At 46.0% G+C, this 7,884-nt stretch overlaps 1 non-coding gene across 1 annotated transcript; it reads right to left on the bottom strand.

The window, feature by feature from the left end:
• Nucleotides 1-3,404: 3,404 nt before the first annotated feature.
• On the bottom strand, nt 3,405-3,509 carry LOC148092006 (U6 spliceosomal RNA). The gene has a single exon (XR_015715359.1). It is a non-coding gene; the product is annotated as a U6 spliceosomal RNA (small nuclear RNA).
• Nucleotides 3,510-7,884: the final 4,375 nt, after the last annotated feature.

Here is a 7,884-nt window from a genome sequence, read left to right on the forward strand (position 1 = left end):
GGTGGGTAACTTTGTGTCATTTTTGTTTTTTGGGGGAGGATTGCTCAGTATATTTGTATATGAAAATTTAGCATAAGTAAACTACACAGATACTGGGAAGAACCTGAATTAAGCCAAAGATTGTTTACTCAAAAGTTTTCTAATTCTTTGTAGATTTGTGGTGGTTTTTTTTTTTTAAGATGCAAGAAATTAAGGTACTAGTATACATTTTACTTTCAATAATTTACTCATTAACAACTTAAGAACAAAATTTTTATGTACCACAGTACAATTTGTAAAAGCTGTAATTAATAGTCAACAAGCCCAGCCAGCATGGCTCAACAGTTGAGCATCCAGCTATGATCCAGGAAGTCACCATTCGATTCCCAGTCAGGGCACATGCCGGGCCTGTGGGTCTCCGGCTCGATCCCCAGCAGGGGGCGTGCAGGAGGCAGCCGATCAGTGACTCTCATCATTGATGTTTCTCTCTCTCCCTTCCTCTTTCTGAAATCAATAAAGATATATATGTATATATATATATATATACACACACACACAGTCAACAATTATTAAATGCATTATTTAGGTATTGAGAATGGAGAAAATCTTTTCTGTCCTGAAAAACCTAGTGGTGAAGAGAAGTTCATTGTCCCTGTGTGTGAAAAATGGGGTAATGTTTGTACAGGTCGGGGGAGCACGAGGCAGGACGAAGTCAAGGCCAAGTTTCCTGACGGATGGGAGAACTGAGGTGACTCAGAGGACCAGCCAAGTGGAGAATGAAGGGGGTCCACAGGCAGTGGTAATCACGTGCAGCTGTGGGAACTGGAATAACTAAGGGAGGCCTGGCTTTGGAAGGTGAAGAGCCTGAGATTCAGAAGTTCATGCAGCTATTAAAGGTGAGGTTCAAACTGCCTGCTTTTTCCAATGTCACATATAACAGGTGAATTGGTTAATCCCCAAATGACAAAAGTTCATCGAAATTAAAAAGCATTTCCCTACTGATAACTCACTTCATGTCAAGCAGTATCTAAACTAAGGTTCATTGGTAGAGGGTCCCTTGGAAAGCTTTTTATGTAGGGGTTTAACCTAATGCTGACAGTAATAAAAACACCTACAAAGGTGTTTTGAGTGCATGTCCTTACTAGCAATTTTGGAGGCAAATTTCTCCCAGGTGTGCCCTCAGATGAGCAGAATAGCAATCCTCCCCCAGTCACGTTGCCCATGTCAGAAGCCACTACTGTTTGTTCAGGTGCAACTCCCCTCTGGAGCCTGGAGGTGACAGAAATGACAAATATGGGGAATGCCCCACTGAGGAAGGGAAAGGTCCCTCCTCTGACAAAGGAAACCTGACTGACCTGTTGTCTGCTCTGCTCCCATTGCCCTCGGGACTGAGAGCAGCTTCATTTTCCCGGAGCCTGCTTGTCAGGATTAACCTTCCTTTCCCCCACCCCCCCAAGTATAATTGACATATAACATTGGTTTCAGGTGTGCAACATAATGATGTGATATTTGTATATGTTGCAAAATGATCACATTAAGTCTAGTTAAGATCCGTCACCACACAGTTATAAAAAGGAAAACAGTATGGAGGTTCCTCAAAAAATTAAAAGTTGAACTACCACATGAGCCAGCAACACAGTTCTGGGGATCTATCAGATAAAAAGAAAACACGAACTCAGAAAGAAATCTGCACCCTTGTGCTTATTGCAGCATTATGTACAGCCAAGGTAATGGAACAACCTAAGTGCCCGTGGATGGATGGCTAGATAAAGAAATTGTGAAAAATACTGTGGAAGGCAGGCCCTCCGGCAGCACCATGAGGATGCACTAGGAGGCCTCTTGCACAGAAAGACAGCTCCTGGTCTGTGGCCTCTTGCTGTGCCGAGAGGGAAGCTCTGAGACGCTGGATCAAGCAAGGGGGAGAAAGCAGATTGCGTGCTCCAGCCTCTGGTCTTGCAGAGCAGCTCCATGGACCCCTAGGTGTGTGCCTAACCGGAAGCCTTCCCTTCAGGCCCAAGCCCCCAGACTCACGAATAGGCGTCTTTCACAGGAAGACTGGGGGGGGGGGGGGGCTGCTGTCTGCACAGTGCCCCAGGAGGTGGTAGCCTGCCAAGAACTGTCTCTGATGTTACAGTTCCATGGGACCAAGGAGCACACGCCCCTCTGGCCTCCAGAGCCAGGCGAGCAAGGGGAGTCCCCTGGGCAGCAGTCACAGAAACTGGGCCACCAGATGTAAAAACCAGGGCACGAGCAGCATCTAGAAGCTCCCCTCTGGGTGCTACTGGGGCTCCAGAGGGCAACAGAGAGAGGGTATGAAAGTGGCGAAGGCAGAGAGGGAGGAGGCAAAAATGGCCCCCACCCAAAAAAGCAAAAGGAAAAAGAAAAAGAAAAAGAAACAGAAGGTGCCCGCTCGCTTCAGCAAGGCGGAGAGCAGGAAGACGGCACCAGTGGGCCAGGGGTAAAGCCAGCAGCACCCAGGGAAAAGGGGTGGCACCTGTGGGCTTTAGCAAGGCCGAGGGAGTGTCCAAAGATGGCGCCACCAGCCACCCTCCGGGCCACCGCCCCTCCTGCGAGCCTCTGAACTAGCAAGTGGGGCCCTTCCACCTGAAGCCAGTGCTTTCCAAAGTGCCCCTGCGCTGGGCTCAGGTGAGTGGGCGCGTCTCAGCTCCCACGGCCTGGCCCGAGGGTCTCTGGGGCGTTTTGGGGGCTCGTCTCAGGGTGCAGGTCTTAGAGTTGGGTGGCTTGTGGGGGCATAAAGCCTTCGCTCCTCGGAGAAGCTCAGGGTTGTGAGTTCCCTCCTGCTTGTGGGTGGGAGCGGGGTTTATGGCGAGATTATGTCAGCCTTTCCTACCCCTTCCATGTGGTTTCTTTCTCATTTGCCTGACTTGAAGGCGTCATTCTGACAGTTTTTAGGGTGTGTGTTTATTTTTTAGGGTAAATTGTTCCCTATGTAGCTGTAGTTTTGGTGCATCTTTGGAAGAGATGAGCTCAGGATCTTCCTCTGTCTCCATCCTGAACCGAACCTCAGCCTCCCATTTGGCAGCAACACCTGAATAGCTGGGTAAGAGCAGACACACTGAGCCCAGGGGTCCTGGGATAGTCCTGCAACTTTGCTCTGTGATTCTAAAAAAGCATGTCACCTTGGGCAAGTCACTTCCCTGGGTAGGCCACTTTCCTCATCCAAATCAAGCCATTTCTCCTGCACTAAGTTGTTTTTCCTTTCAATTTTATTTTGTATTGGTTTCAGGTGTAGACAATAGTGGTTAGACAATCATATACTTTATGAATCATATAGTGTTCCCCTCAATATTTCCAGTAGCCCAGCAGACACCATACATAGTTATTGCAATATTATTGACTATATTTTCTATGCTGTACTTACTTTCCTGGGACTATTTTGTAACTACCAATTTGTGCTTTTTACTAAAAATACGGAACACTTAACGAACTTGCGTGTCATCCTTGCGCGGGGGCCATGCTAATCTCTGCATGGTTCCAATTTTAGTATGTGTGCTGGTAAAAGTGAGCACTACGCTGTACGTTTTGAACGCCTCAGTTGGATCTGTCACGATTAGAGAATGTGAACTGCATTGGCTTTGATGGTAATTCAGAACTAGACCAAGTACCACAACCATAATTAGAACTATTTAATTTTAAAATAAATTTTGCCTAAATTTAGTCAAGGAAAACCACATTGTTATTTTGACTCTAACTAAATCACCTCCTCCGCTGACATTACTATTTTTATAACATGAGGTTTCCTAAGTGAGCAACTATTCCATTATAGCGGAAGACTATCCCTAATTCATGAGATTGTTGCAAGGATTGTGAAGGCAGGTTCAGTGGTGAGCATGTGGTAAATTCCTGGAGAAGCCCTCCCTAGGAGCGAATGGGTTCTGAATGCCTGGCAGTAGTCATCAAGGTCACTGAGCCTTGTTCAGACCAACTGGGGACTGGGTCAGTTACTTTTTCATAGATCCCTTTTTAAAAATATCCTTGCTCCTTCCTAGTTCCCCTTGAGGAAAATATTTCAAATCTCCAGGCAGTATGACTTTTCTGGAGCTTTTTAAGTATCCCTTGTTTTGATTCCACTAATGAACAGTTTCTTCCCTCAGAGAGGAAGTAGCCAACAGAGGCAAGAAAGACCTTTTAAAGGAGACTCGTATCAGCTCCTAAAACTAGAATTTGGAGCACAGCCCAGTGCAGATTTTTTCTGAAGGTGGTTTCTGACGCTTCGGTCTTTTGGATGTGCCAGGGCAGCACAGGTCAGTCCTGATGCCTGCTGCATGCACAACACAGGAGGGGGATGTGCCACAGGCAAATCAAGTTCATCTAGATCTCAGGGTGTCCTCTGATCTGAGTGGAGCAAATCAACAAACTGCACCCTGTCACCAGAGTCTCACTTTGCGTCAGGTCCTGACAATAGGAAGGCTGCTCTGGCACTTGCACTGATGTGACAAAATGCTTCACTTCTCGGCCTCGGTATCCCTATCTGTAAAATAAGGTTGTTTGAAGCCCTTCTAAGTTATACATTCCAGGGTCACTGCAGAGTTTTATTTTATTTCATTTATTTAATATTTTCTTTTTTGGAGTAAGAAAAGATTTATTGATCGAGAAGGCACCAATGAAGAAGAGGTGCCTCGTATCCATCTTGCTAAGGGGTCCGGAGGAACAGGCATGTGGAAGCGCTGGTGGGGCAGGTTTTAACTGGAGGGCCTTGGAACTTAGCCAGGCGTGGTAAAGGGCACCAGCCCTGGATCTCCCCGGACAGCAGACCCTTCACTTCCGAAAGGGTTCTGGTGTTCAGGTTCCATCTGCGTCCCAGCGCTTTGGTTCCATGGGTGGGCTGGGGGGGGGGGGAAGGTCCTTGGTTCCAGGTGCTGCTGGAGAACATTCTCTCTTCTGCTCCTGCTTCTACTGCACAACTTGTGTTTTGGGTCTGTTGTCTCCACTGCAGAGAATTTTCCACAGAGTGTCTAGTGGGCCTCCAGTGCGTTAGTAACGTAAGGTCTTTCTGTTTCAAGTAATTGAAAACCATGCCTGCTATTTCAGGCCTAATAGTTTCTAAGATACAGATAAGTTACTTTTTTTGCTTATGACATATATGTATTTGCTCTTGCTTTTTGCTTTTCTTTATTCTGCTTCTTACTACAGCAAAAAATGGGACATTTTTCATTTTGAAAAATATCTCAGCATTCTATGCATTTTCCTTGACATAACTGAATGATTATAGATTGCCATTACTGCAACATTCTGGTGGAATATCTGAATTTGTTTGTGTGGTCCACAGCTAAAGAGTGAAGAGAGCACTAAATGCAAGACATCGGGGCTGGATGTGCAAGTTTCTTATCCAGAGATCACGAAATTTTGAATTCTTGACAATTTTATCTCCTGATTAGATGTCTAATCCAGTGTGGCCCCAGAGTGGTTTCTATGAAACACTAGTCCCAGAATACTCCTTAAAAAAGAATGGGATAGAGAAATAAGTAAGAAAAGTAATGTATTCTATAGCCCTATTGCAATTAGGATGCTTTGGGTGACAAGTCACAGAAAACAGTTTCAAACTGAGTTAACAATAAGGAAAGATCCTGCACTGGACATCAGGGGGATTGGGGAAAAGGAGGTACAGTTCAGTCGGAAGACTCAGTATTGTCAGACTCGGCTCATTCATTCTTTTGGTCATGTAAACAGAAGGATATGTGATATAGTAAAATGTGAAAATAATATAACACCTATGCCCCTAGAAGCTTCCTGTGTACCTTTCTCAGTTGCCCCCGTCTCCATTCCCATATATGGTAATTCTGAGTGAGGTATTGAACCCTCTTTTGATGATTCAGGGTCATAATTTGGACACTGGTTATTGTGTGCTCCCAGAGAAAGTGAGGTGTGTTAGGCCCCTTGCCTCTGCCCTCAATGACTCCAGATTATTGACTGAAATGATCTATTCATATCTTACCACCAGACAGCTCAAGGGCACGGATTATATATTTTTCATCTGTTTTCCAAGGGCCAACCATAAGACTTGCCAAGAAGTGGGTACTAATTGATATTTTGTTCTTAAAATCAAATTTTTTATCTAAAAATAGAGGTTGCGGGAAAGAACTGGACTCTCCACTGCAGTCTCTGGTAGCTTCGTCCTTTGCTCCTACACTGTTTTAGCAAATTCGTTCTGTTGGGATGATGTGTACGCTTGGACTGTCAATGGCAGCCATCTGGTCTCAGTCCAGTGGCACCTGTACTCAGCCATGAGTTGCAGACATGGTGACCCTCAGATGTGCTGTCAGACTCTCTACGTGGCTATAAATCATCAGGTGGCTGTTTCTTAGAAACCATTCTCATTGTTCACAGATTTTGTTCCCGTTTTGACAACTGCGAAGGTACTGAGTGTTAGTCAAACTGGTAAGAGGACCAGTACCCTTGAGCACAATTCCAATAAACAAACTTGTAAATTGGTCTTTAGTCCCAAACCAGCTGGATTCATCTGAGCTAGTGGAGCGTCTGTGATAGCATCTTCTCCAGAGAGGGCTCAACGCCAAAACCTTTGTTCTCTCCTGGCCTGTTTTGTTCTTGAAACAATGCTGCTTTGATTTTTCCAATGGGAGCTAGCGCTTCAATTTCCTTGACTGGAAAAAAGTGGAGACTTCATTTCCTGCCTCAGCCTGCTGCTGAATTGTCTTGGCCAACCTGTGTGTTCCTGTGCCCCTGTGCAGGCTTTCCCCCTAACCTCTCCTCCTGCTGCTGAGAGTGGCAGCTGAAGCAGTGCAAGGGGCCACTCTTGTGCCAAGGAGGTAGGTAGGAGACGGGAGTACCACTATATTCCTTGGCCTGAGCAATGATGTGAAGGCCCAAATTTCAATGGATGTTAAAACCTTGCCTCAGCAACCTGCAACTCTCTTGCTGGTCCAGTCTGAACTCTTTGGCGTTGGAAACAGGCGTTCTTTTTTTCCGTGGTTCACAGAAATTGCAGAAATCAAATTTCCACTCTTCTGATCATCCAAGAGGACTCAGGGATTCCTCCTGCTGGAATCTCACATTGCAAACAACTGATCTTCACAGCCCCTATTCAAGGCAACCCTGAAGCTCTCCGTTGTCATGTGAGTTGGCAGTGTGGTCCCAGTGACCATCATGCTCTGCCCAGTGGCCCCTTGTTCCCTGCAGTGGGATGGCAAGTGCCTTACAGTTTTTTGGCCCCAGGGAATGGGGTCTGAGAATGGGGAGTTTGGCCTTTGGAAAGAACTAGGGCCTTTCTTCCATAGTAAAAAGAGGGAAGTCACACCTCAGGACTGTTGTTGGCAAGTTGTTAGCAGCGATGGTAGGAAGAAATGAAGGGGATAGAATTGATTCTCAGTGAAGTAGAAGCTGAGTCTCAGGACACAGTACAGTCCTTGGTGGTTAGTAAGGGGCCTGATTAGATTGTGTATCAGGCTTGTCAAATTTTAACAGGCTAAGCCAGAACCTAGGGATTCTGATCCAGTGTGTCTGCAGTGAGACCAGATATTTTGCATTTCTTACAAGCTCCCAGGTGGTACTAGTCTAAAGACTACACTCTGAGTAGCAAGGCTGTATATCATTGTAAATGGGTCCTTGCTGGGGAAGCTCCCTCAATTTTATTTCCATGTGGCTGAAAGGCCTGACAAGGCAATTTCATAAGGTAGGGCTGGGTAAAGAGAGACAAGGACGAGGGGGGAGAGTCAGAGAAGGCTCAGGAAAGAGGGGAAGATGGCCAGTGGTTATTTTGAAGAACAGGAAAGTGAGCATTCCAGGGAAGCAGTCAAGTCCGATGGTGAGAACTTCAAAGAATCTGAGTCCTTGGAAGAAAGGAGGGCAGACGCGGTTGGAAAGCTCTGGTGGGAAGCAAGGTGAACACTGGCAACCAAGGCCGTTGACATGAGAGGAAAAACAGCA

The sequence above is a fragment of the Miniopterus natalensis genome, chromosome 11, assembly GCF_054644295.1.
Source record: "Miniopterus natalensis isolate mMinNat1 chromosome 11, mMinNat1.hap1, whole genome shotgun sequence".
Classification (NCBI taxonomy): domain Eukaryota; kingdom Metazoa; phylum Chordata; class Mammalia; order Chiroptera; family Miniopteridae; genus Miniopterus; species Miniopterus natalensis.